Below are 21,011 nucleotides of genomic sequence, written 5' to 3' on the forward strand. Positions count from 1 at the left end.
ACCTAATTTGCAGTGACAGGACCCACATTTGGCATTTTCAAGTAAGATAGGGCAGTATCAGGCAGTAGGCAGTCTATATGCTTTTGATGTGTATACTCTAACTTGAGCAAAATGTTCTGAAGCAGTTTGGACAAGTCTGAGTGAATATTACAAAAATTCAGCATTGGCTACAACAAGGTTTGAGTCTGCCCAAGCAATGGGCCCTTGGTACGGGATCTAATCTGTTTGCTGCCTTCTCCACTAGGGAATGGGGCAAGAATTAACTTTTTGAAAGATACGTTGAAGAGAAATTTAAATTGTATGTATCTTATGGTAATCCAGGAAATTAACTGAGTAGAGACAGTAGTGAAAAAAAAATTGGCTATACTCCAAGAAATTGTAGTGAGTTATTAGCATGGGCTATGCGTTTAACCAAATGGCATAATAAAAAGTTGACGAAAAATTGAAACTAACACATACAGTGCAAGTTTCCCAATATTTAATTAAAAGCAATGGCAAACAGATACGGGGCAAATCTCAGATCTTCTGAACGTGTGTTCCAGAAAACCCCTCTCAGGTGATCTGAGAGGTGGATTGTGGATTTTTTTGTGAAAATGTCTGTCTCAAAGATATAACAGAGAGTGAACTGTCACTCTTATCAGGCAGTCAATTTGTGGATGTGGTTGTGTCAAAGTCACTTGTGGAAGATTCCTTATTTGCTGACTTTAGTCCTCCAGGCAGCTGTGGTGTTGGTCATGTAAAGGAAGGAAAACGCTGAAACACTGGATTTGTCTTCTGTACAGATTTCCATTTTATCAAGCTTGGCTCAGTATTTGACCTTTAAATATTATTGAGATATTGGAACACTGCAAAATATATGTGAAAATATACAAATTATTAGCACTATAAGATACAGCTGTATACATTCTTACAGCTGTGAAATATTTTTGTTATACTTTTACTTACACCTACCTCATTTTCTTATTCTTCTTTGATGTAAATACTGTATCTATACAGATTCTCGATACGCTTTTGGTGTTGTAGATGAACATTTGAACAGCAGATGCTTGACTACTGCAGAGGCCTCAATACAAAATTTGGGGGGGGGGGGGTTGTGAAAGACACTGATAAAGGAATTGTTCTTCATTTCAGGAGAAGACTAGGTGACAAGCTACCTGTGATGCTTCTCTCTGTGAAACCAGGGCCAAGTAATCTAGATTCACTTTCACCTGTTGAAATTCTTACTGGTCGACCCATGAGGACTCCTGGTGATTTATGTATTGGTAGTGGTGAATTACATGTAATGGATGACTGTTTAGTTGAATATTGCACACTATTTGCCCTAGTGTGTTTCACATTATCACAGAACTGAGCCTTACCCAGCTAAGGAAACTTTCCTGGTTGAACCTGGAGACCAGGTCCTGGTGAAAACATATCAGACATTTGATCCAAATTGGTCCGAACCACACACGATTCAGCTCAACATCCTGTAAGCTGCTGTGACTAGAATTGCAATGTGCTTCCGCATTACACAGTTGAGGAAATACAAAGGTGAGACCCAACAAGGGGCACAGTAATCCCTGTCTACCCTTCTGGCTCCTGGAGGCCATTTCTCATTTATCTATTGCTTTTGCATCTGTGAAATCTTTCCTGGAAACTCATTTATATTTCTGAAATCCAAATAAAATACACCCTCACTTTAGACAGTTCCGCTTTTGGAATTTTCACTGAGTTTAACGTTAGCTGCCTTGCTGACAACATGACAGACCAAGTGAATAATGTTAGTACAGACGCCTCCAAACTTTGGTCCGAAAGGTTCAACAAAACCCCAAGACAACAACAAAGGAACTGGTGAAGGAGTTGGAGGCATCACGTATAGTGCAAAGCAGTGACAAGAAGACTACACATAGCCCATCCCCCTTCTCCACAGGTGATTGAAAATGCATTCATATATTTGGAAAACAACCACCAGCATTCACAGATAGCAACAAACACTATGATATTGAGAAAAATAGTTTTAGACCATATCAAATAATTTATCTAGTTAAAACTGACATTAGCGATCTCCTAAACTTTTCAGCATCATCGGACAGCTAAAACGAGCTATAATCACACAGCCGACCAATGACGGTTTTGTCATTGTCGCCAGGGATTTCAACCACGCAAATCTCAAATCAGTTCTGCCCAAATTCTATCAACCTGTGAACTTTGCAACCAGACAGGCGAACATTTTGGACCTTGTTTACACAAACATTCGCGATGCTTACAGGGATGCCCCCCGCCCCCACCTCAGCTCCTCAGACCACATCTCTGTTATGCTAATCTCAGCATACAGACCGCTGCTAACACGAGCCAAACCGGTTCTGAAGCAGATTAGAGTGTGGCCAGAAGGAGCCACCTCAACACTGCAAGACTGTTTCAGTCACACAGACTGGAACATGTTCAAGGAAGCTGCTACCTGTGCCAAACACATTAACTTGGAGGAGTATGCAGCATCTGTGACTGGCTACATCAGCAAGTGCATAGATGATGTTACGGTCTCCAAGTCCATCACCACACAAGCTAACCAGAAGCCATTGCTGACCACTGAGGTGCGCTCGCTGCTGAAAACCCGTGATGCTGCCTTCAAATCGGATGACAAGGCAGCCCTCAAGACAGCGAGGGCCAACCTGTCCAGAGCTATTAGGGAAGCAAAGCGTGTGTACTCGCGGAAAATCCATGGCCACTTTCCGGATACCAGAGACACGCGGCGCATGTGGCAGGGCATTCAGGCCATCACTGACTACAAGATCGCACCTCGTGCCTGTGACAGTGAGGCCTCCCTCCCAGATGAGCTGAATGATTTCTATTCATGGTTTGAAGCACTGAACGACGTGCCTGCAAGGAAGACTACCCCTCCTCTCGATGATCAGGTACTGTGCCTGTCCACAGCTGATGTCAGGAACACTTTGTCCAGAGTTGACCCACACAAGGCTACTGGACCTGACAACATACCTGGGCCATATGAAAACCAGGCTCCCCACCTCACTAGACCCCTGCCAGTTTGCATACCGCACCAACCGGTCCACTGAGGATGTCATATCCTCTGCCCTCCATCTGGCCCTTTCCCACCTGGACAATACAAACCCCTACGCGAGAATGCTGTTCATAGACTTCAGTTCTGCTTTCAAGACGATCATCCCCCAGAAGCTGATAGGAAAGTTGGGGCTGCTGTAACTGGATCTTGGACTTTCTGACGGAGAGACCTCAGACAGTCCGGATTGGAAACAACACCTCTAGCAGCACCACACTGAGCACTGGCACCCCCCAGGGCTGTGTGCTCAGTCCACTGCTATTCACATTGCTGACCCATGACTGTTCTGCCAAGTACAGCTCAAACCATGTCATCAAGTTCGCTGATGACACGATGGTGGTAGGTCTCATCAGCAACAATGACAGGTCAGCATACAGAGAGGAGGTGGAGCAGCTAGAAATATGGTGTACCGACAACAACCTTTCTCTTAATGTTGACAAAACAAAAGAGATGGTTGTTGACTTCAGGAGGTCCCGCGCTGACCAGTCCCTGTTGCACATCAATGGCTCCACCGTAGAGAAGGTCAAAAGCATCAAGTTTCTTGGTGTGCACATCGCGGATGACCTGAAATGGACTCTCAACACCACGTCTCTAGCCAAAAGAGCACAACAGCGTCTCCACTTCCTACGGAGACTAAGGAAAGCAAACCTCCCCCCCATCCTCACCATGTTCTACAGGGGCACCATCGAGAGCGTCCTGACCAGCTGTCTCACTATCTGGTATGGGAGCTACAGCGTCTCAGACCGTAAGTCCCTGCAGCGGATAGTGAGGACAGCCGAAAGGATCATTGGGGTCCCTCTCCCTTCTATTCAAGACATTTACATCAAACGCTGCACAGGCAAGGCCCGCAGCATAGCTGAGGATCCCTCCCACCCCTCCCATGGTCACTTTTCCCCCCTGCCGCAAAATGTACCGCAGCATACGGGCCAGATCTTACGGCAACAGCTTCTTCCCCCAAGCTGTCAGGCTCCTTAACTCACTGCTGCCTCCTTTGACCCGCACCACCCTAACTTAACAGAATACGGCCAAGCCGCCCCCCCCCCCCCCCCCACACACACACACACACTCCACTAGCCACTTATTTTATTTTTATTTTTATACACCCTGTAGCACTACATTTCCTCTGGACTATTTTCACAGAGACTACCTCCACCACTATTCCATGCTGCTGCACCATACTTTACACACTATTTATTTTTTATTGTAACTTAATTCTTAACCCTCTGAGGTCGAGAGCTCCGCCGGCGGAGCTCGACAAGATGAAATTAACTTTCGTTTCTATTTGGATGATTAACTTCACAAGCTGTTATCATACAGACGCAACAAGAACATTGACAGAAACCTTAGAATCGCGACTTTCCAACGCGCCCATTGGCAAATAATATGAATTGTTTTAAAAGTTTTAAATTTGATTAATTAGACCATGTATGCTTCGTTAAACTTTACTCATTACTATGTGAATTTCGCTCAGCAGGAAGTCCGCCCAAATCACATTCACATGTTAACGACATTATAATTACTCTCCATAGAAGGGGACTAAAGGAGGGGCGATGCAAGATCCATGTGAGAAATGCCAAGTCTGCGAAAGCGGGATAGAATGTCAAAGTGTAGCCTAATTCACTTCTTATGAGGTGAACATTTCATTTAATTTTGAAAAATGGTCCGTCCGGAAGCCGTCACTGATGAAGAGCGGTGTCATTTCGAACAGCGAACTGATCCAGCTGAGGATCAACTTCATGCGTAAGTATATTTCTTATGATCATATTGGTAAATATGTGTACTGTATTGCAACGTATCTGTGTGTTTGTAGGAATATTCACTAATATGCGCGCTTGTAAATTCCCACACTATGAACAATTCTAACCATTGCTTCTCAAAATTAGGCTACCTTTCTGCGTCTGGTTGTGTTTGTTTGGTTCTTTGTTTGTATATGATGTAACCATGTCACATTTCATAAATTTTGTTTTCATTAGTTAGTGGTTTGTCCCTTTTTTGTAAAGCACATTTAATTTTCACCTGTTGAAGGAAATGTGCTATATAAATAAAGTTTGATTTGATTTCACATTTCCTAACAATTTTGTTTTTATTATATTTACAGAGATGTTGATCAGGAAACACGGCCTAGTTCACCACTAGCTAAGAGGCCACGCAGGCGTTGCAAGAGTACACCAGTCTCATCTCATCTTCCATGCAGTTTACTTCAATAAATGTTCTAAAATCAAAAGATGTCTTTGTTTCTGTCTTCTAAATGGCTCACTGAGTCTTTGTCTTAGTGGTGGGGAGGCATGTGGCCAGGTGTGAATAGCCTACTTAGCTGGCTTCCCAATGCATATTCATTACAGAAAGGCCATTTGCCCTCCCATTCTCACCTGGGGTTGAAAAATAGTAGTCACAACACTAACTTTTAGCAATTTATTTTATATTTCTCATTGGATTTGCTAAAATATTTTGTCATCTTTTGATACCCAAGACCCTGATGAACACATTTCAGTGATCCAAAACCTTATTCACTATTGTTTAGTGTGTTTTATTACAACATTCCTGTGCATGTTCAAAACTACTGTTTACAGTTTGTGTGTTTTTAGAGCAATTTACAATCCACATATGATTATGACCTACTTACTGCTGCCATATAATTGTAGCTGAGTTTGTGCTGAAAACAGAGATATGAAACACTTTGGAATCACTGCATATAAAGTTGATGAAATTTACACTAATGTCAGAGCATGGCACAATCACCAGTGTGCTTCATTTTACCCTCAGACCCCAGAGGGTTAATTTTATTCAATTTAGTTTATTTATTGTGTACTTACTGTTCTGTTTTTATACTGTCCTGCATTGTGTTGTATGGAGTTGCACTCATCATGTCTATTACACTTGCACTGTCTTGTCACTTGCACTATGCCTAGTCATGGGCATACAGCCCCGTCCTTGTCTGTATGTCTTGTATGTATATTGTATATATTGCACCAAGGACCAAGAGAAACGCAATTTCGTTCCACTGTAATCTGCATGGTATATGGCTGGAATGACAATAAAGCTGACTTGACTTGACTTGGCTTGACTATTACATGTGTATGAAAATACTAATTCTAAAATGTATATTTTTCCTTTTTATTAGTCTCTTGAATTATGGAGAGTGTTTTACAGACATTGGATCCAAATCTTTGTGTCATCTGTGGTAAACATTTAGAAAAAGGCAAGAAACAAGATCCCTACGTCAAAAAGCTCACAGTAGAAGGCCTCCAACGCACGTATCATGTAGAGCAAACTACTCCAGTAGGACCAAAATCAGTGAGCAGCAAGTTGCAAATGTTGAGAGTGAGAGCATGTCTGCACCAGTGTCATCAAGAAGACTGAGTAGGGTTGATACAACATCATTTAACATACGGAGAGATTATTTAATTTGTGGGAAGGCCAGTACTAGACCAGAATATCTGACAGCCATTACGACTGGTACAGGCAAGAGTACCAGAGACAAGGTCCTTCATGCAGCATCAGAAAGGCAACATCAGTTGGAGTCAGCATATCTAGAAAGGTTCACATTGACTCAGATGTGTTCTTTTGAAGGTTACTTGCTGTCTCCAAGCAAATAGAGGTGTCCATGGAGACTGTGATGTCTCATGAACTTGCTGCTGTCCCCCCATCTTTGTTTTATGATGTGTGGCGCCCGATCCCTTATCAGTGCTCCACGCCGCCGCTGCCAACCACTAGGACAAGTGGTGAGAGGCCATTACCTCCCCAACTACCTGTTGGAGGATTTCAGCACCATGGAAAGCACTGTGCAGACCAGGTGAGAGTCCACAGGTTTAGCACCATGGACAGAGCTACAGCAGAATGCAGGGCTGGAATTTTCCACTCTGCTGCAGCACACCTGAAGCAGCTCAAGCTGATTAGATCACAAGGCTTTTAAGAAGCAGCAGAACAATGGAGCAGGAGAGTTGCTGGGGCTTCTGACTGAGCCACACCTGGCTCCTCTCCTCACCTGCTCCTGGGATAGTAAGCGGCCGTCAGGCAACCAAATCTCCTCTAATGGGACTGTTAAATAATTGATGCATTGAATTGGAGTCTTGAAGAACTGAGCAATTGAAGAATTGAAAGATAGTAGGATTGGAGTACAGCCTCGCCGGTGCGTCAGGATTTTCACCACAGACAGAGGGCTGGAGAACAATAGCCTGAGGGGAAGACGGAGAAGGGAAACAGCCAAGGACCTGACTGCCTGTACCCCCAGCCACCGTCTAATGCCCTTCCCCCTTGTCTCTCCCCAGGAGAAGTCTCCATGCCCTGGAGAGGAACATTAAAGCCCCGACCAGGAAGAATTTAAGTTACTTTTCTCCCCTTACCCTTCCCCAGTATTTGTTTCAATAAATATAATTTTGTTAAATCGCGTGGCTCTTCTACAGAGTCTCCATGACTCAGGCTTTCAGACATTCAATGACCTGGGCAAGTGAGTCTGGAAAAAGATCACAACGTTAATGGGAAACAAAAGCATCAACTGTGTTGTTATAGTGTTTGACAGATATGACCATCAACACTCATTCAAAGACCTTGAAAGGCAAAGAAGAGGCACCATCCAAGCCAGCAGACCAACACATATTATCACAGGAAAATCAAGTGTTCCAAACTACAGGAAATACCTGAGGATCAGTGGGAACAAGGCTGCTCTATGCAGCTTTGTCAGCAACTACATAACCAATACAGGGCCACAGAGAATCTCTTCAGAGAACTTAGTCATCTTGGCAGGTAGCTTTGAAAATGGTGAGGAGGTCAAGATGGTTAGCAAGTCAGCCATTTTTAAGGGACCAAAGGTAATTGGACAATTGGCTGCTCAGCCGTTCCATGTTCAGGTTATTCCCTCACTATTTCATTTACAAGTAAGCAGATAAAAGGTCTAGAATTGATTTCAAGTGTGGCATTTGCATTTGCTGTTAACTCTCAATATGAAATCCAAAGAGCTGTCACTGTCGGTGAAGCATTAGGCTGAAATAAAAAACAAAAAACCCTTCAGAGAGATAGCAAAAACATTAGGTGTGGCCAAATCAACTATTTGGTACATTCTTAAAAATAAAGAACGCACTGGTGAGCTCAGGAACACCGAAAGGCCTGGAAGACCACAGAAAACAACTTTCCTGGTGAAGAAAAACCCCTTCACAACAGTTGGCCAGATCAAGAACACACTCCAGGAGGTAGGCGTATCTGTGTCAAAGTCAACAAATAAGAAAAGACTTCACCAGAGTAAATACAGAGGGTTTACCACAAGATGTGAACCATTGGCAAGCCTCAAAAACAGGAAGACCAGATTAGAGTTTGCCAAAAAACATCTAAAAAAGCCTGTACAGTTCTGTAACAACATCCTATGGACAGATGAGACAAAGGTCAACGTGTACCAGAATGATGGGAAGAGAAGAGTATGGAGAAGGGAAGGAACTGCTCATTATCCAAAGCATACCACCTCATCTGTGAAGCATGGTGGAGGTAATGTTATGGTGTGGGCATGTATGGCTGTGTAGAGGGGAGTCAAACTGGGACCCAGAAAAGGCTGCCATTTGAACAAGCCTGGGGCTCATCCTGTACTTCAAAGGACCCGAGAGCCTTGTGATAAAACAATAGGTTACTCGGACTTCCTCTGGATGAGCAGGCCATTGGCTCTCTGGAATGTTACCCTCTGGACAAGACTGAGATAAGGGGAACTGGACTAGTTGTCTATGGTTGTGTGAGCAGGCCGTTGGCTCTCTGAAATGTTGCCATCTGGACAAGACTAAGATAAGGGGAACTAGTCTCTTTTTCTATGGTTGTGGGTGTGTGTGTTTTGGGGCCATTAAGGGTGAAAAGGTCATCAGGCCTCTGGCAAAATGGTGGGGCAACTACTCTTGACAGTACCACAGTGCCCTTATATGGGCGCCTCTGCCATAACACTTTTTATTTCTTTTCTGGATCTGGACTCTAAACCGTCTGTTTCTAATATTGACAAACCCTGTAAAACCTTACAAACCATGCACATGTTTTCATTATATTGCTGTATTATGCCTTATGTAGTAATAACATGGATTGCATGTAAAATGGTTCAACAAACGGGTATTTTCATGACAACTGCACCATAATATTACATCCCCTTGACATGTTTGGTATGGACGTATTCAGGGAAATTCAAGAAATTGAATGAAATATGTTTCATACCAAATAAAATTTAATAAAACATAGTTTCAGAAACTCAGGGAAAAACTATCACAATGGAATGTCCTCTCTGGTAATCATCTCCTTTTCCCAATCTCCTCACTAATTGTTTTGACAACAGCCTCCAAACGGTGGGGGCCTAAATTCCAGATTTTATCATTGGTCCAGGTTAATTTATGGCAATGCCGCCTAGATCAAACGTGGGATTTGGCTTAAAAGGAAGGGAGACAATCCTGTCGGGGAAGATCGTAATCGACTTCCCACACTGCACATACTCTATGTTCTGTGCGTAGCTGAACAGGGAAGATCGTAATCGACTTCCCACACTGCGCATACTCTGTGTTCCGTGTGTAGCTGAACAGGCTGGGTAAGAACTTTTTACTCTGTATATATGTTCTAGAAATTTCCTGTTTTATAATTGATTGTGAATTTTAAGCTAATGACCTACCTGCCTGTTAATAAATTCTTCTTATTTTTAACTTGCGTGGTCTTCATGACTCTAATCCATTTAATATTCTTTTCAGCCGAAATTCTGATTAAATACTCAGGGGGACAATTCTGACTAAGACCTACTGATCAGGGGTCTAGTACATCGAAAGTCTTTAGTGAGGTCCTCAAGTTAGATAGGCGACCACGATCTGCCCGCTAACGGGATTGGTGTTGTATTGGTTCTGGAGTTTTTGGCTTAAGAGGACCCTTGGGCGTTATACGTCGGTTCTTGTCAAATTCGCCTTAAGGAGCCCGATAAATGCACACTGTCCTGGGCTCATAACTGTCTATGCAAAAAGGAATGCATGTATTATGGTGGTCAACCTCCTACCCTCTGTAGGCTTCACCGAACTGAGATATAGCAATAGTGCTAATCCCGGGAGCATATATTGAGGAATGATGGCACAAGATAGAGTCGAGTGTAACCACTCCAAGCTCGACGTATAGTTAAAACCAAATTTTAAATTATAATTTCATTTGGAGTCAGATCATTACGAGAATAAACCCTAGTAACTGTTACGCTTACTTGCTGTGGTCATGGATATATTTGATGTGTTGTTCCGCTCATTTGTGAGTATTCTGATGTTCCCATTGGAATATTGACAGTCCGGCGACAGATCAGATATATCTCTGATGACAACATGGCCCCGTTTGCGAACGGAGAGTAACAAGAATGTTACTGGTCCGTTTCAGGCCTGTCTTAACCGGGATATGAAGCAGCGTATTCATATCTGACCCGTGGCGACGGAACCAGTGCATTCTTAAGTATAATTGTGCCCTGTTCTTATGAATAGAGGAAAAATAAATAACATCTCCGGTTTTGACTCACACCAGCCAAGGGAAAACACGCGGTGCCTTCCCCTCCAGCTACAAACCCTCATTGGTCTAGCTGTGAGGTGTTTACAGCTGCTACTGGAACTGGTTCCCTTGTATTCATTGATGATGTGACTGCTGACAAAAGCAGCAGGATGGATTCTGAAGTGTATAGGGTTATATTATCTGCTCAGATTCAGCCAAATGCTTCAAAACTCATTGGACGGCAGATGGACAATGACCCAAAGCATACTGTGAAAGCAACCCAACACTTTTTTAAGGCAAATAAGTGGAATGTTCTGCAATGGCCAAGTCAATCACCTGACCTGAATCCAATTGAGGATGCATTTCACTCGCTGAAGGCAAAACTGAAGGCAAAACGCCCCAAGAACAAGCAGGAACTGAAGACAGCTGCAGTAGAGGCCTGGCAGAGCATCACCAGGGAAGAAACCCAGCGTCTGCTGATAAGTATGGGGTCAAGATTTCAGGCAGTCATTGACTGCAAAGGATTTGCGACCAAGTATTAAAAATGAATCATAAATTTTATTTATGATTATGTTAGTTTGTCCAATTACTTTCGAGCCCCTAAAATTGGGGGGGCTATGTATAAAAATGGTTGTAATTCCTACATTGTTCATACAATAATTTTGACAAAACCCTTAAATTAAAGCTGAAAGCCTACACTTATATCACATCTTGGATGTACCTCTCTGACTATGCATGCTATATTTACACATGTGGTATTGCTGCAATCACACCTTTCCAACGAGCCCTCATTGGTGTTTCTATGACAATCCATGGCAGAGTTTGGAACCAGAGTTTGGAATCTTACTTAGGTTTCTTACTTAGACTACAGGCTTTATAATGCTGTAAGAGATGCTGACAGGAGAAATCAATAAATTAAATTGTTTGTTTGTTTGTCGTAAGCAAAATCTAGCATCACTGTGATTATGACAGTGGGAGTGTAGCATAATGGATAAGGAACTGGTCTTGAAACCTAAAGATCACAGGTTTGTTTTTTGGGTACACTGCTGTTGTACCCTTGAGAAAGGTATTTAACCTGGATTGCTTCGGTATATATCCAGCTGTATAAATGGAAACAATGTAAATGCTGTGTAAAAAGCTGTGTAAGTCACTCTGGGTGACAGCATGTGCTAAATATAATCGAAATGTAATGACTGCAAACAGCATAAGAAAAGCGACTGGGCACTTTCTGCCTAATTTCAATCTTTATTATCAAGGATCACTGACATATTCTCCCATTTTCAGCCTAATCACAATCATTTTAATATATTATTGGACAAAGAATTCTTCAAGGTGAAGCTTATGTGATTGATTTAAAACTGAGGAATCATTCTGTCTATATAATTCAAATTAAAACATGAATATAAATAAACTTTAATCAGTCTTTAAACATGCAATAATTATAAATAAATGATGCAATCATGACATGTCCAAATGTTGTTCAATTAAAATAAAAAAAATTTTTGTGATCAAATTTTTTTTTGATTTTGATATAATCATCAGCATCAACAATACATCATCAAAAAGCTCATATCATAAAAAAGGGAAAAGAAATGAAAGTAAAGAAAAGAAAGGCACAACAATAATAATAAGCAAAACAATAATAATAACAAAACAAAACCCTCCCTGCCATGGTTCCCCTCCCTCCCATCCTCCCCCACCCACCCACCCAAAATCCAGGCCACCCATCCCGACATGAGGGTGCTACAGTAGTGTCTTGAGCTTCTCAGAAATGGAACTCCACAGTTCAGCCACTGATTCCTTGGCCCCATGCATACGGGCTGTCGAAAGCTCCAGATATGCTATATCAAGATAAGTTAAGATCCAAGCTCGAGAAGAAAGAGCATGGGGAGATTTTCAGTGGGTAGCCACCAGTTTTTGCGCTGCTGTCAGCTCAGCTAGAAAGGCTCGTTTTTGGGGCAGTGTCAGGTTCAAGCTGGATAAATCATTTAACAAAAATATAAAAGGCGAATAGGGTACTGTATTCTCAAAAAGCATGGAGAGATTGGATGCAAATATTCGCCAGAATCTAGCCACTGTAGGACACTCCCAAAACATATGTAAATAAGTCCCTGTCGCCTTAATAGGACACAAAGTGCAAGTTGACCCAGTGGTCACTTTCATTATACAAAGCTTTCTGGGAGTGAGATACACTCTATGAATAAAATTATAGTGTTTTTGTTGATGATCAGGGTTTCTGGAGGCTATTGAAATGTTAGACCAGACTTTGTGCCAATCAAATGTTGGGTCCAGATCTGGGAAGTCAGCTCTCCATAGAGTGTCTAATGCCAGGGGCCTGTGAGCATGCTGAGAGATAAACAGGTAAAGTCTAGAAACTAGGCCACTTGTGCCTCTGGTGCAATGTACAATTTTATGAAGTGGATGTGATGGAAGAGGACTTTGCCATAGAACTCCACCAGCCTTGAGAGCAGAACATAATTGCAAATAAAAGAAAAAAGAGAAGCGCGATAAATTAAATTTTGAACATAGATCCTGAAAAGAACATCTGCATAAATATCTCCGAGTACACGGATGCCTCTCTCCCTCCACTATGAGAACTGGATAGGTTGGTCTCCAATCAGTAGATTAGGGTTATTAAATAATGGGGATTTTGAGTTCCACACATGAGAGTAGCCACACAGCTTCTCCACCTATCTCCATACAGAAAGCAAATGAGAGATAATAGGGCCAAAGCTACAACAACACAGAGTGATGGGCAGGTTTAAATATAAAAGATCTTGGAGGGAGTAAGGAGACACCAGACTCTCCTCCAGGAAATGCCACGACACCTGTGCATCGTTGTGAAACCAGGTCAGCAGGGGTCTGAGTGTACAAGCCCAGTTGTAATGTTTAAAGTTTGGAAGAATCTGACTACCTTCAAATGCAGACTAAAGACTCATCTCTTCAGGCTGCACCTCTCCCCACCCCTCCCTAGCCTATAGTTTAGCTCAATGTACCTAGTTAGGCTAATGCGATTACGTTCGTTTTTATTTGGCAGGATTGTTGTTTGCTTGCTGAACAGGTTACTCTACAGGGTTGGAGTCCTGATCTATGTGGTCACTTCTGGCACTACGATCTTTACTTCACTCTAGTGTGTTTCTTTTGCACCTCTGCACCTTGAACTAATGCACTTGTTGTACGTCGCTCTGGATAAGAGCGTCTGCTAAATGCCTGTAATGTAATGTAATGTAATGTAATGGAAGAGACAGACTCCCAGCCTGTCTTTCCCGCTGCATAGTTAAGAGTTTAATGCGTGGTCGCTTGCCTCGCCATAAGAATTAGGTCACCTTTGATTGGAGGTTACTCCAGAACTGAGGAGGTGGAGAAAGGGGTAGCATTGTGCTAACAAAATTAATCTGAGGTAAAATATTCATTTTAATAATGGAGATTCGAGTGCGAAGTGAATTGGGGAGATTGAACCATCTATCCAGATCACAGCTGATTTTATTGAGAGTATTACTGAAATTGCGTTTTACTATTGTCTGTATAGAAGGGAAGATTTCTATGCTCAAATATGTAAAATTATTTACTAATGGCATGGGTAGGGAGACGGGGACGTTAGCCATTGCTTGGTTCAGCGGTAGTAAAGCAGATTTCTTCCAATTTATCTTAAATCCAGAAAGCTTGCTATATTGGTCAAAAATGATAAATATGTGTTGGATACAACGGTCGGCTTCACTGATGTATAACAATACATCATTTGCGTATAATGAAATGTGGTGATGGGTGCCATTAATGGTAATCGGTGATAGAACAGGTGAGCGACGAATGGTTTGCGCCAGTGGCTCCAACGAAAGCGCAAACAGTAATGGACTTAGTGGGCAGCCTTGTCTCGACCACCTCGAGATGGAAAACAGAGGGGAGCAGATCTTGCCCGTGAGCACCATTGCTGTTGGGTTCTTATATAGCACCTTTATCATATCGATAAAGGGGGCACCAAAGCCCATCGTCTCAAGCACTGACTATAAATAAGGCCACTCTAGGCGGTCAAAAGCCTTCATGGCGTCTAACGACATGACTGCAGCTGGAGAAGTTAGATTTGGGGTGCTGTGTATGACGTGCAGCAGCCTCCTTATATTATCTGAAGCCAGGCTAGATTTTATAAAGCCAGTTTGATCACTGTGCACCAGCTGTATCATGTGACAATGGCTCCACAACCAACTCGTAGCTCTTTGTTTATTATCTTGTTTATTATTATTTTTATTGTTTTTATCTTTGCACACACTGCACTGTCGCTCATACAGTATGATCGACAAGCACTTTTGGGAGTTCGTTCGGCACTGGATGCAAACTTTTTTTCAACTTACCGGAGTACGTGCTGCGACCCTTTTGTCCTGCCGCCGCTGTGTTTAACAATACGCCGACGAAGGAGAAAGAAAAGAGGCAAACGTGCAGATCTCGGACGAGACACTGCAATCCGCCGTTACCGAGCATTTTACTGGCAAATGTTCAATCCCTGGATAACAAAATGGATGAACTACACGCACGGATTAACTTCCAGCGGGACATTGCGAACTGCTGCGTGCTGGTGTTTACTGAGACCTGGCTAGACCCTACGGTGCCTGACTCGGCTGCTACCCCAGCTGGATTTTTCATCTATCGGCAGGACAGAACTACGGAGTCAGGTAAACGCAGAGGCGGGGGGGTCTGCATTATGGTTAACTCTCGCTGGGTTACGAATGTAGCAGTACTCACTAAACACTGCTCACCAGACCTGGAGCTCTTAACTATAAAAGTCCGTCCCTTCTACCTCCCTCGGGCATTCAGCTCCGCTATAATCACAGCAGTCTATATACCCCCGCAGGCGGATAAAACGTGCGTGCTAGAAGACCTTTACAGAGTAATTAATGGACTAGAGAACGCTCACCCTGAGGCAGCTTCTATTGTTGTTGGCGATTTCAATAGGGCTAATATGAGGAAAGTTTTGCCTAAATATCACCAGTACATTAACTTTCCTACCCGTGGTGACCACACTCTTGACCATTGTTATTCTCAAATACGGGACAGCTATAAACCCCTCCCCCGCCCTGCCTTTGGCAAGGCGGATCACACCTCCATTCTTCTCCTCCCAACCTACAGACAACGCCTAAAACAGGAAAAACCGGTTTTTCGGGGCAGTTCAACGCTAGAGTGAGGAATCCATTGCCACCCTCCAGGACTGTTTTGAAACCACAGACTGGCAGATGTTCTGTGTTGCAGCTGATGGGGACATTGATGAATACACAGACTCTGTCTCAGCCTACATCTCCAAGTGCATTGATGATGTCATCCCGAAAGTCAATGTTAGGACCTTCCCCAATCAGAAGCCCTGGGTTAATGGTAATGTCCATGCTAAGCTCAGAGCATGGTCCTCTGCCCATAGCTCTGGGAACCTGGAGGCCTTGAGGAAGTCCAGATATGACCTACGGAAAGCCATCAGAGATGCCAAAAGAGCCTACAGGGACAAGTTGGAGTCTAATTACCACAGTTCCGACCCAAGACGCATGTGGTGTGGACTGCGTTCCATCACAGACTACAAAGGGAGAAATAGCAGTGATGCCCAGCCCGCCGCCTCTCTTCCGGACGAGCTCAACACCTTTTACGCACGGTTTGAGGCGAGCAACACCATCCCTACTGTAAGGCTAGATGAGGACCAGGACGACTGCACTCTGTCCCTATCTACGCCTGACGTGAGGACAGCTTTTAAAAGAGTAAACCCTCGGAAGTCACCAGGGCCAGATGGCATTCCAGGCCGTGTCCTCAGAGCGTGCGCCGACCAGCTAGCGGAGGTATTCACCTCTATATTCAACCTCTCCCTGAACCAGTCTGCAGTCCCCACCTGCTTCAAACAGACCATCATTGTTCCTGTACCAAAGAAACCTGCCATCTCCTGCTGGAATGACTACCGCCCTGTAGCACTGACCTCCATCATCATGAAGTGCTTCGAGCGGCTAGTCAGAACCCACATCTGCTCCTTTCTTCCTGACACCTTGGACCCCCTTCAATTCACATACCGCCCCAACAGAACTACGGACGACGCCATCGCCCTGACAGTGCACATCGCCCTCTCCCACCTGGATAAGGGAGACACATACGTGAGGATGCTGTTTATAGATTGCAGCTCAGCATTCAACACAATTGTGCCTGCTAAGCTCGTTCCCAAGCTCAGGAACCTGGGTCTTAACACCTCCCTCTGCAACTGGATCCTGGACTTCCTGACGGGCAGACCCCAGGTGGTGAGAATGGGTAACCTCACCTCTTCTGCATTGACCCTGAGCACCGGAGCCCCTCAGGGCTGCGTACTCAGTCCCCTCCTGTACGCCCTGTTCACGCACGACTGTGTGGCCACACGCAGCTCCAACGCCATCTTTAAGTTTGCAGACGACACCACCATCCTGGGTCTCATCTCCAACAACAATGAGACCGCCTACAGAGAGGAGGTCAGCGTCTTGGCAACATGGTGCCAGGACAATAACCTCTCTCTCAACGTCAACGAAGCGACGGGGGGGGGGGGGGGGGGGGGGGTCACGCCCCCATTCACATCGATGGAGCTGAAGTGGAGAGAGTCTCCTGCTTCAAGTTCCTCGGTGTGGTCATAAATGATGACCTCACCTGGTCCAGGCAATCAGACGCAGCAGTGAAACCTGCCCAAAAGCGCCTATACTTCCTGAGGAGACTCAAGATGTTTGACATGTCTGCCAAAACGCTCATCAATTTCTACAGGTGCACCATTGAGAGCGTCCTCACTGGATGCATTACTGCCTAGTACGGCAGCTGCTCCGCTGCTGACCCCAAAGCCCTCCAGAGGGTGGTGAAGACAGCGGAGTGCATCATTGGCTGCCACCTCCCCTCTGTGCAAGGCATCTACCACACATGATGCCTTAGGAAAGCACAGAAAATCATAAAAGACTACAGCCACCCAGGTTATGGTCTGTTCTCGCTGCTGCCGACAACAGATCATACGGCACGGACGACCAGACTCACAAACAGTTTTTTCCCCCAGGCCATCAGGCTTGTATATTTTCGATATTTTTTGATATTTCTGTCTGTCTTGCTTCTACGTAGTTGCTGCCTGCCATGTCATAAGATTTCTTTGCTCAGAATGACCTTGTGTTATACTGTGCACTTGACAAATAAAACACTTTGACTTTTGACTTTGACCCTGGAGGCACTGTGCCAAAACTTTGGCATAAATCTTTAAGTCCGCATTTAAAAGAGAAAGGGGTCTATAATTAGCACACTCTGTGGGATCTTTGCCTTTATTTAGAAGCAGAGATATTAAAGCACAATTGACGTCTCTCAAAAAAGAACCCATCTTAATCGAAAACTGTATCATGTCTGCCAGCAAAGGGCCGAGTACAGGCCAAAAAGCAATATAAAGCTTGGGTGGGATCTCATCTGGGCCTGGAGATTTACCCTGACGCATATCCTTCACCACCTTCTCAATTTCATGTATTGTTATGGCCGCATTAAGATTTTCAGAATTGCGATCAGAGAGACGCTCCATATAAATGTTATTTAAAAAACTTTGAACTGTCAATCTCTGAACTGTACAGATCCTCATAAAAAGATGCAAAGGTCGAGTTGACACTCTTAGGGTCAGTTAAAACAGTACCGTCTAAATATGTCGGCAAAATGTTCACTGGTTCGGAGCCTCATCGCCAACAAGTGACTTTGTCTCGCAGAATTAAAATAGTACGTCTGCCTAGTTCTATGCATAAGAAATTCGGAGCGGCGCCTGAGAAAAGAATTAATTAATTAATATCTTTTTTGCCCAGCTCTTTTTGAAGAGGCACAGAATCACTGTAGTTATGTTGTAAAGCAGCATCTAAAACAGCATACTTACCTTCCAGTTCTTCCAATTTAGCTGCACGTTCTTTATTACGGGTTGATGCATACAGAGTGCTATTACTTCTTATAAACCCCATCACTGCTTCCCATAGAATCCTCGGATCTGAAACTGAACCTTTGTTTAATTATAAAAAGACACAGAGATTGGTCTCAAATTGAGACTTGTAAGTTAAAGTGCCATCTGTGAGCTGTGGATGGAGGAGCCCTTATGGTGACCTCACAGTAAATAAGTTTATGATCAGACCAAGTGACTGGTATATAACAAATATTACGTATATTATGAAATAGGTCTTTAGATGCAAAAAGAAAATCAATCCTTGAAAACGATCTGTGTCTACCCGAAAAAAAGGAGTAATTTTTATAGAGGGGTTCATCGAATGCCAAATGTCAATCATACCTGTATGGGACGCTCATTGGCGCAGCACATCAGAAGCAAGATGTTGATCTCTATTCTGTGCCCCACCTGTTCTATCCATGTCATTATCCCAAACTGCATTAAAATCGGCACCCACCACCATCCAAAAACCCCTAGTTTTTGTAGGAGCAGAGGAAGAAGCAATAGGATGATAGAACTTATTCACAAAGCGACCAGTATCTTTGCAGAGTAGATGTGATTCCTGAACCATGGCAAAGTCAACATTCTTCCTACGAAAAAATTCTAAAATAGAAGTCCTTTTATGTGGAATATTAAGGCCCCTGGCATTTACTGAAATGAAATTAAGATCAGTCATGTATTAGTTGGTGGAAAATTAAAGGTCATACTCCCCTCATCTGTCAGGATAGAGTGGCCTGGATCCCTAAAATAACAAACGCCAAAACAAAAAAAACCTAAACAAGAAATTATTTTTAAAAAAAACGAAGAACAGCGAAGAGAAAAAAAAGATACTCTTCGACATTCTTGATAAGTCCACAACTGGACAACTGACTTAAATATCCGGCCGCCCAAAAGAGGAAGCACCATCGCCAACTATTCGGACAGATACAACAACTGTTAGCTGATGACATCAAAAAACATTTTGACAATCAATACCATTTTACAATCAATAGGTTTACTTTAATCAAACTAAAATTAATTAAGATATTTTTCATCTTGATGGCATATTAGCTATACATGCTCATGACTTTCTGCCATAAACACGCCTTAGAAATGCTTAGGCTTCTCTTTCCAATCCCTGTGCATGACATTGTACAGATCTTCAACTAGGACGCGAGAATATGATGTAGGAAAAAATAAATAATAATAGAAAAATTCATTTATTTGTCTGTGTGGTGGGAAAAAAATATTTCACCTCAGATAAATAATTAATGTTTTTTTCTTTTTAATATAATGCACAGAATTAACATCAATATATGAGCTGAAGTACTTTTATTTTGCTGTCAAAATGAAAGGAGCCCAATCGGGAAAATGAGTTAAAATCATAGATATCAGCAGGGGATGATAGCCAGTGCTGAGGTTGAGAACCAAAAGCTAGCCCCTTGACTCTGTGGGTGTGTTCCAACGGGTCAAGAAATGCATGAAATCGACATCTAGAATCATGTGTAGTCAATGTGGGTGCATTCAAATTGCTTATTTTGTTGGTCCTTTGTCTCAAAGGTCCTTGACTGACCTGGAAAACGATTAACGTGCACCATCTTTGAGGACATTCCAGTTTAAAAAAATGTTAAACCTGTTAAATGCTCCTTTGAGGATCTAAGAGCAAGGAGCCTCCCGGAGAATTATTGAGCAAGGATACACAAGTGAATCCTTTGCGGAAGTATTTTTACAGAAGGCGTGAAATATAATGATAGACTTGTGGATCCACCTCTGGATTGACAAGGCTTCAAACTCATGCTTACATGAGCAAGGACGTTAAAATTGCCTTATACACGTTCCCTGGATTAATGCGTCCTTTTCTTTAATTCACTCCTTTCTTCCTTTCCTTGCTCCTAGCTCCCCCATCCGAGGACACAAGGAAAGGAAGCAAGGAATGAATGGAATGAGCAAATGGAATGAGCCGACATTGACAAAGCGTGATTCCAGATGTAAATTTCATGTATTTTTGACCCATTAGAAAAGGAGACAAAGAAAGGAGGAAAAAAAGCGGTTGGAATGTAAATGAGGTGGTATGTGCAGGAAAGGAGGATGCATTTTTTTAGCATTTCGATGCACCCAATTAGTGTTAGTAGGCAGAGTGATTAGAATGAGGCAGAATGAGTGTTGACCCAGCATGCATTGCGTTGCTTAATGCCATTATGAGAGTCCTTAAAGCATGGCAGAGCTAACCACATTTAAAATGTAATTTTACTGTGGTCATCGCAGTATTGTTTTATTTGTGAACAAGAGTTGTCTGAGCTCATACAAATTTTGTTGATTGAAGTGTAATCACACCAGTCTAAATTGCGGTAATCATTATTTGTAATGAAGTTCAAAGACGCTCACTGCCTAAATTAATTATTTCTTTTTATTTCCTAAATTAATTCTTTGTAAATTCTGACCGCAGACAAAAAGCGTGTGCCACACAAATATTGCTTTTTGTGTTCCGTATCATTAGATTTTGTAAGTTTAAATGACTTATAGACAGTGCTTTGTATGTGTGAGTAACTTTTTTTGTAGTTTTTTGTGCTTTGAAAATGTGTTTTTCTTCAGATT

The sequence above is a fragment of the Anguilla anguilla genome, chromosome 10 (assembly GCF_013347855.1).
Source record: "Anguilla anguilla isolate fAngAng1 chromosome 10, fAngAng1.pri, whole genome shotgun sequence".
NCBI lineage: Eukaryota > Metazoa > Chordata > Actinopteri > Anguilliformes > Anguillidae > Anguilla > Anguilla anguilla.